Source organism: Pristiophorus japonicus, unplaced genomic scaffold (genome assembly GCF_044704955.1).
Source record: "Pristiophorus japonicus isolate sPriJap1 unplaced genomic scaffold, sPriJap1.hap1 HAP1_SCAFFOLD_71, whole genome shotgun sequence".
Classification (NCBI taxonomy): Eukaryota; Metazoa; Chordata; class Chondrichthyes; family Pristiophoridae; genus Pristiophorus; species Pristiophorus japonicus.
This window is the reverse complement of record NW_027254624.1, coordinates 1925503-1933717: the sequence shown is the minus strand read 5'-3', so window position 1 is coordinate 1933717 and position 8215 is coordinate 1925503. Positions and strand designations below refer to the sequence as shown.

The window sequence follows — 8215 nt, the reverse complement described above, 5'->3', positions numbered from 1 at the left end:
TGCTTTTCTGCAGGATCAGACAGAAGCTGCGTGTGCTGTGAAAGAGGTCAAATGTAATAGAGCCAATGCAGGCAGAACAGAAAAGCACATTTATTGTGAAAGTTAAAAAGTAGGGAATGTATGTAAATATATGCATATATAAATATTGATACAGAAATTTATATTAACAAAGTCAGTCAGTCAGTCATGTCTTGTCTTGTCTTGATTTGATTTGTATTTGAAAATAAGGGGGAATGAGCTCATCATGTCACACAGCCCATCCGCAAGCTCTCGCTAAAATCGCTATGTTTCTAACTTATATAATTTGCCTTCTTTCACATGTGGAATAGCAAAATCCCACAGCAGACTCTTCTCCTGTCAGTCAGTCCCTGAATGCGTGTTGAATCAAATCAGTGTGGCTTCAAGTTGCATGTAATGCATTTTTCCTCACATGACATGAAATGCACAGTCAGATCGCGCAGAACGTTTCCACGCACTCTCTCACTTACACAAACACACCAACAAACTAAAAATTCTGCACTCTCCAAAGGCAGTTTTTGAAATTTGAAATTTGAAATCCGGGACAGACAGCACATTCCTTTTAAACAGATAGATAATGATCCGATACTGATAGCACACCATTTTGGAGAGACAGAGAATGACCCCGGGCAGACCAGCACATCACCTTAAAAGGGATACAGAAACACAATGAACAAAAACAAAGCATTCTGTAAAACTCAGCAGGCCGTGAACATTCTGTGGATGAATTTCCCGGGCTCACGTTCAGTCAGATGATCATTCCGATATTTTAAGAAAAATGTAAAAGTTTACAGATTTTTCCTGGAAAATAGCGCCTGGAAAAATAGGCAGCGAGGAAGGACAAAAGGGAATGCCTGTGATACAGTGGAGCGTAGGAGTAATTGAATAATAAATGGCACAATGCCAAAAGGCAAAGTGAGTGGTAAGCGGGCAATAAAGTAACAAAGGATGGACCAGAGGAGGTGTTAGTGTGAACAGCAGAACCATTAGGAGACAATGGGAGCGGTGCTTATGATCCGATAAGTTGAACCGAATGTTGAGGCCAGAACACTATAACCTGCCTGGAATCTAGGGTTTGAACGCCTTTTAATTAGACCAGGCAGCTTGGCCACCCCGGATCGATTTCCTGCACGGTTTAAATTCGGCAGCCAAGGGACTAAATCCAAAGCCAGCTTCTCACATCTTTTCAGCGCGAGAGAAACAGGACGCACTCATATTCAGGGCAGAGTCTGTTTCACGTTGAATTTGAGATTGACGTTGAATGTATGCTTATCCCTATGGAGGTGAGCTCATGCGTGCAGAAAGGAAGATACACTGATCAAGTATTTGCCGGAATCAAAACGGCGTTTATGTTGTCCAATGAGACGCAGAGCCGAGCACATCTGAGAAACATGAACTTTACTCAGTTCGGTGAGTTTCACTTTGCTCCTGGGAATCTCCAGGATTTTTGGACGCTGTGTGAACAACGGAGTGCAATCACACGTTTTAATTTGAAACATGTCAGTTTTCTCACATGTCGACCGGCTGAGAAGTCGTTTTTTGACAAAAGGTTGGCAGGGCTCGTCCGGGATTTGAACCCGGGACCTCTCGCATTTCAATTATTATAATCCCAAAGCGAGAATCATACCCCTAGACCAACGAGCCGCCGACAGTGAGGAGCGTAGCTCTCAGTTTCTGATGTTAGTTTGCTATTCGGCCCATCGTGCCTGTGCTGACTCCCAGAGACCGATTTCATGAGTCCCCCTCTCCATCGTTCTGCTAATGTTTTCCCTTTGATGAAGTGATTATTTTTTGTGACATTACTTCATCAACGAGCTGCATCCTTTTCAGTAAAAGGTGAATTTGGCAATGAGGATAAATGTGATTGAATAAAAAAACTAGGGGAAAATGTTTAACACAATAACGACGAAGCTGGGGGCATACTGGATCAGCAGTCCATTGCTTCAACCTGTCAGTCACCTTGTCTCCTATTGACTGCAAAGTCAGACATCCATCCCCTACTTTTTGCATTCAAACAGAAATAATATGCACAAAAATCTACTTCACCAGTTGTTTTGCCCGTGCAACCAGATCGACAGTGATGAAAATGTGCCATTAGCTTCTTAAAGCACACAGCCTTCCTTCACTTCAGGTGAGTGACTGTCCGAGATGGTTGGTTTTGAGGCAGAATCAAAACAAAGAATATAAAATTTCACAAAGCGCGATAGCTGACCACTGCCGGACTCGAACCTGCAATCATCTGATAAGATCACAGTTACAATCGAAATCAGAAACCTTATCCTTTAGGCCACGCGGTCGCTACCGTCGGTGCATAATTTGTTGTTTTTTATATTGAGAGCAAATTTGGGACAAGGGTTACATCAAGGAGTGGATATCGGAAAACATGAGCATATTTTGAGTAATGAACAGATGCGCTGCGATATGGATGTACACGGACACAGGCAAAGTCAATGTATCTTGAAACACAACAGTTTAACAATTCGGTTATCACAGCTGATAATCACACTCCTTTTTAAATGTACAGGATGATCCGGATAATGAGAAAATACGTTTTAAAGGGGCAATTGATGAACCGGAACTGACAACCATCCCGTTGAAACAGACACCGAATGATCCTGGACAGGAAGCACATCCCTCTTACACAGCTGTAGAATTGCCCTTCACGGACAGCAGTTCCCTTTCAGAAGAATAAATTGGAATTTCTATCATTCCTGAATGCAATTGTGTTGTGCGTGAATGAGCGCGGTTCTCATGAGCACGCGGGACTGGGACGGTTGTTGAAGCCACAGGTGATAGACAAGCAGGAAAGAGGGAGGGAAATAAAACCAACCCAGACAAAAAGACAATTTAAAACATATATATATTTATTATAATAAGAAAATAAATAAATTTACAATTTTATTGCAAAAAATTGAATTTGATTTGATTGAAATAAATAAATAATTGTTTCTTAATCTATATATTTTTGATTGAACGAAGTCTGTGCGACTGCATGAAATGCACTGGAAATCAGGGTGTGCAGTCAGTAAATTCCCAAACACAGTAAGCCCATGGTGTAAGACAAGCCACGAGGGAAGATGTGGGCAACAAAGGCCATCTTTTAAAGTCGCGAGTGCTTTTCTGCAGGATCAGACAGAAGCTGCGTGTGCTGCGAAAGAGGTCAAATGTAATAGAGCCAATGCAGGCAGAACAGAAAAGCACATTTATTGTGAAAGTTAAAAAGTAGGGAATGTATGTAAATATATGCATATATAAATATTGATACAGAAATTTATATAAACAAAGTCAGTCAGTCAGTCATGTCTTGTCTTGTCTTGATTTGATTTGTATTTGAAAATAAGGGGGAAGGAGCTCATCATGTCACACAGCCCATCCGCAAGCTCTCGCTAAAATCGCTATGTTTCTAACTTATATAATTTGCCTTCTTTCACATGTGGAATAGCAAAATCCCACAGCAGACTCTTCTCCTGTCAGTCAGTCCCTGAATGCGTGTTGAATCAAATCAGTGTGGCTTCAAGTTGCATGTAATGCATTTTTCCTCACATGACATGAAATGCACAGTCAGATCGCGCAGAACGTTTCCACGCACTCTCTCACTTACACAAACACACCAACAAACTAAAAATTCTGCACTCTCCAAAGGCAGTTTTTGAAATTTGAAATTTGAAATCCGGGACAGACAGCACATTCCTTTTAAACAGATAGATAATGATCCGATACTGATAGCACACCATTTTGGAGAGACAGAGAATGACCCCGGGCAGACCAGCACATCACCTTAAAAGGGATACAGAAACACAATGAACAAAAACAAAGCATTCTGTAAAACTCAGCAGGCCGTGAATATTCTGTGGATGAATTTCCCGGGCTCACGTTCAGTCAGATGATCATTCTGATATTTTAAGAAAAATGTAAAGTTTACAGATTTTTCCTGGAAAATAGCGCCTGGAAAAATAGGCAGCGAGGAAGGACAAAAGGGAATGCCTGTGATACAGTGGAGCGTAGGAGTGATTGAATAATAAATGGCACAATGCAAAAAGGCAAAGTGAGTGGTAAGCGGGCAATAAAGTAACAAAGGATGGACCAGAGGAGGTGTTCGTGTGAACAGCAGAACCATTAGCAGACAATGGGAGCGGTGCTTATGATCCGATACGTTGAACCGAATTTTGAGGCCAGAACACTATAACCTGCCTGGAATCTAGGGTTTGAACGCCTTGTAATTAGACCAGGCAGCTTGGCCACCCCGGATCGATTTCCTGCACGGTTTAAATTCGGCAGCCAAGGAACTAAATCCAAAGCCAGCTTCTCACATCTTTTCAGCGCGAGAGAAACAGGACGCACTCATATTCAGGGCAGAGTCTGTTTCACGTTGAATTTGAGATTGACGTTGAATGTATGCTTATCCCGATGGAGGTGAGCTCATGCGTGCAGGAAGGATGATACACTGATCAAGTATTTGCCGGAATCAAAACGGGGTTTATGTTGTCCAATGAGACGCAGAGCCGAGCACATCTGAGAAACATGAACTTTACTCAGTTCGGTGAGTTTCACTTTGCTCCTGGGAATCTCCAGGATTTTTGTACGCTGTGTGAACAACGGAGTGCAATCACACGTTTTAATTTGAAACATGTCAGTTTTCTCACATGTCGACCGGCTGAGAAGTCGTTTTTTGACAAAAGGTTGGCAGGGCTCGTCCGGGATTTGAACCCGGGACCTCTCGCATTTCAATTATTATAATCCCAAAGCGAGAATCATACCCCTAGACCAACGAGCCGCCGACAGTGAGGAGCGTAGCTCTCAGTTTCTGACGTTAGTTTGCTATTCGGCCCATCGTGCCTGTGCTGACTCTCAGAGACCGATTTCGTGAGTCCCCCTCTCCATCGTTCTGCTAATGTTTTCCCTTTGATGAAGTGATTATTTTTTGTGACATTACTTCACCAACGAGCTGCATCCTTTTCAGTAAAAGGTGAATTTGGCAATGAGGATAAATGTGATTGAATAAAAAAACTAGGGGAAAATGTTTAACACAATAACGACGAAGCTGGGGGCATACTGGATCAGCAGTCCATTGCTTCAACCTGTCAGTCACCTTGTCTCCTATTGACTGCAAAGTCAGACATCCATCCCCTACTTTTTGCATTCAAACAGAAATAATATGCACGAAAATCTACTTCACCACTTGTTTTGCCCGTGCAACCAGATCGACAGTGATGAAAATGTGCCATTAGCTTCTTAAAGCACACAGCCTTCCTTCACTTCAGGTGAGTGACTGTCCGAGATGGTTGGTTTTGAGGCAGAATCAAAACAAAGAATATAACATTTCACAAAGCGCGATAGCTGACCATTGCCGGACTCGAACCTGCAATCATCTGATAAGATCACAGTTACAATCGAAATCAGACACCTTATACTTTAAGCCACGCGGTCGCTACCGTCGGTGCATAATTTGTTGTTTTTTATATTGAGAGCAAATTTGGGACAAGGGTTACATCAAGGAGTGGATATCGGAAAACATGAGCATATTTTGAGTAATGAACAGATGCGCTGCGATATGGATGTACACGGACACAGGCAAAGTCAATGTATCTTGAAACACAACAGTTTAACAATTCGGTTATCACAGCTGATAATCACACTCCTTTTTAAATGTACAGGATGATCCGGATAATGAGAAAATACGTTTTAAAGGGGCAATTGATGAACCGGAACTGACAACCATCCCGTTGAAACAGACACCGAATGATCCTGGACAGGAAGCACATCCCTCTTACACAGCTGTCGAATTGCCCTTTACGGACAGCAGTTCCCTTTCAGAAGAATAAATTGGAATTTCTATCATTCCTGAATGCAATTGTGTTGTGCGTGAATGAGCGCGGTTCTCATGAGCACGCGGGACTGGGACGGTTGTTGAAGCCACAGGTGATAGACAAGCAGGAAAGAGGGAGGGAAATAAAACCAACCCAGACAAAAAGACAATTTAAAACATATATATATTTATTATAATAAGAAAATAAATAAATTTACAATTTTATTGCAAAAAATTGAATTTGATTTGATTGAAATAAATAAATAATTGTTTCTTAATCTATATATTTTTGATTGAACGAAGTCTGTGCGACTGCATGAAATGCACTGGAAATCAGGGTGTGCAGTCAGTAAATTCCCAAACACAGTAAGCCCATGGTGTAAGACAAGCCACGAGGGAAGATGTGGGCAACAAAGGCCATCTTTTAAAGTCGCGAGTGCTTTTCTGCAGGATCAGACAGAAGCTGCGTGTGCTGCGAAAGAGGTCAAATGTAATAGAGCCAATGCAGGCAGAACAGAAAAGCACATTTATTGTGAAAGTTAAAAAGTAGGGAATGTATGTAAATATATGCATATATAAATATTGATACAGAAATTTATATAAACAAAGTCAGTCAGTCAGTCATGTCTTGTCTTGTCTTGATTTGATTTGTATTTGAAAATAAGGGGGAAGGAGCTCATCATGTCACACAGCCCATCCGCAAGCTCTCGCTAAAATCGCTATGTTTCTAACTTATATAATTTGCCTTCTTTCACATGTGGAATAGCAAAATCCCACAGCAGACTCTTCTCCTGTCAGTCAGTCCCTGAATGCGTGTTGAATCAAATCAGTGTGGCTTCAAGTTGCATGTAATGCATTTTTCCTCACATGACATGAAATGCACAGTCAGATCGCGCAGAACGTTTCCACGCACTCTCTCACTTACACAAACACACCAACAAACTAAAAATTCTGCACTCTCCAAAGGCAGTTTTTGAAATTTGAAATTTGAAATCCGGGACAGACAGCACATTCCTTTTAAACAGATAGATAATGATCCGATACTGATAGCACACCATTTTGGAGAGACAGAGAATGACCCCGGGCAGACCAGCACATCACCTTAAAAGGGATACAGAAACACAATGAACAAAAACAAAGCATTCTGTAAAACTCAGCAGGCCGTGAACATTCTGTGGATGAATTTCCCGGGCTCACGTTCAGTCAGATGATCATTCTGATATTTTAAGAAAAATGTAAAGTTTACAGATTTTTCCTGGAAAATAGCGCCTGGAAAAATAGGCAGCGAGGAAGGACAAAAGGGAATGCCTGTGATACAGTGGAGCGTAGGAGTGATTGAATAATAAATGGCACAATGCAAAAAGGCAAAGTGAGTGGTAAGCGGGCAATAAAGTAACAAAGGATGGACCAGAGGAGGTGTTCGTGTGAACAGCAGAACCATTAGCAGACAATGGGAGCGGTGCTTATGATCCGATACGTTGAACCGAATGTTGAGGCCAGAACACTATAACCTGCCTGGAATCTAGGGTTTGAACGCCTTGTAATTAGACCAGGCAGCTTGGCCACCCCGGATCGATTTCCTGCACGGTTTAAATTCGGCAGCCAAGGAACTAAATCCAAAGCCAGCTTCTCACATCTTTTCAGCGCGAGAGAAACAGGACGCACTCATATTCAGGGCAGAGTCTGTTTCACGTTGAATTTGAGATTGACGTTGAATGTATGCTTATCCCGATGGAGGTGAGCTCATGCGTGCAGAAAGGAAGATACACTGATCAAGTATTTGCCGGAATCAAAACGGGGTTTATGTTGTCCAATGAGACACAGAGCCGAGCACATCTGAGAAACATGAACTTTACTCAGTTCGGTGAGTTTCACTTTGCTCCTGGGAATCTCCAGGATTTTTGTACGCTGTGTGAACAACGGAGTGCAATCACACGTTTTAATTTGAAACATGTCAGTTTTCTCACATGTCGACCGGCTGAGAAGTCGTTTTTTGACAAAAGGTTGGCAGGGCTCGTCCGGGATTTGAACCCGGGACCTCTCGCATTTCAATTATTATAATCCCAAAGCGAGAATCATAACCCTAGACCAACGAGCCGCCGACAGTGAGGAGCGTAGCTCTCAGTTTCTGACGTTAGTTTGCTATTCGGCCCATCGTGCCTGTGCTGACTCTCAGAGACCGATTTCGTGAGTCCCCCTCTCCATCGTTCTGCTAATGTTTTCCCTTTGATGAAGTGATTATTTTTTGTGACATTACTTCACCAACGAGCTGCATCCTTTTCAGTAAAAGGTGAATTTGGCAATGAGGATAAATGTGATTGAATAAAAAAACTAGGGGAAAATGTTTAACACAATAACGACGAAGCTGGGGGCATACTGGATCAGCAGTCC

At 42.2% G+C, this 8215-nt stretch overlaps 3 non-coding genes across 3 annotated transcripts; all 3 read right to left on the bottom strand.

Annotated features, from left to right (window-relative positions):
• Positions 1–1574: 1574 nt before the first annotated feature.
• Positions 1575–1662, bottom strand: trnap-ugg (transfer RNA proline (anticodon UGG)). The gene is given in 2 exon segments: positions 1575–1610; positions 1627–1662. It is a non-coding gene; the product is annotated as a tRNA-Pro (tRNA).
• A 3042-nt stretch (positions 1663–4704) lies between these two features.
• On the bottom strand, positions 4705–4792 carry trnap-ugg (transfer RNA proline (anticodon UGG)). Its single transcript is given in 2 exon segments — positions 4705–4740; positions 4757–4792. It is a non-coding gene; the product is annotated as a tRNA-Pro (tRNA).
• Positions 4793–7834: 3042 nt separating this feature from the next.
• On the bottom strand, positions 7835–7922 carry trnap-ugg (transfer RNA proline (anticodon UGG)). Its single transcript is given in 2 exon segments — positions 7835–7870; positions 7887–7922. It is a non-coding gene; the product is annotated as a tRNA-Pro (tRNA).
• Positions 7923–8215: the final 293 nt, after the last annotated feature.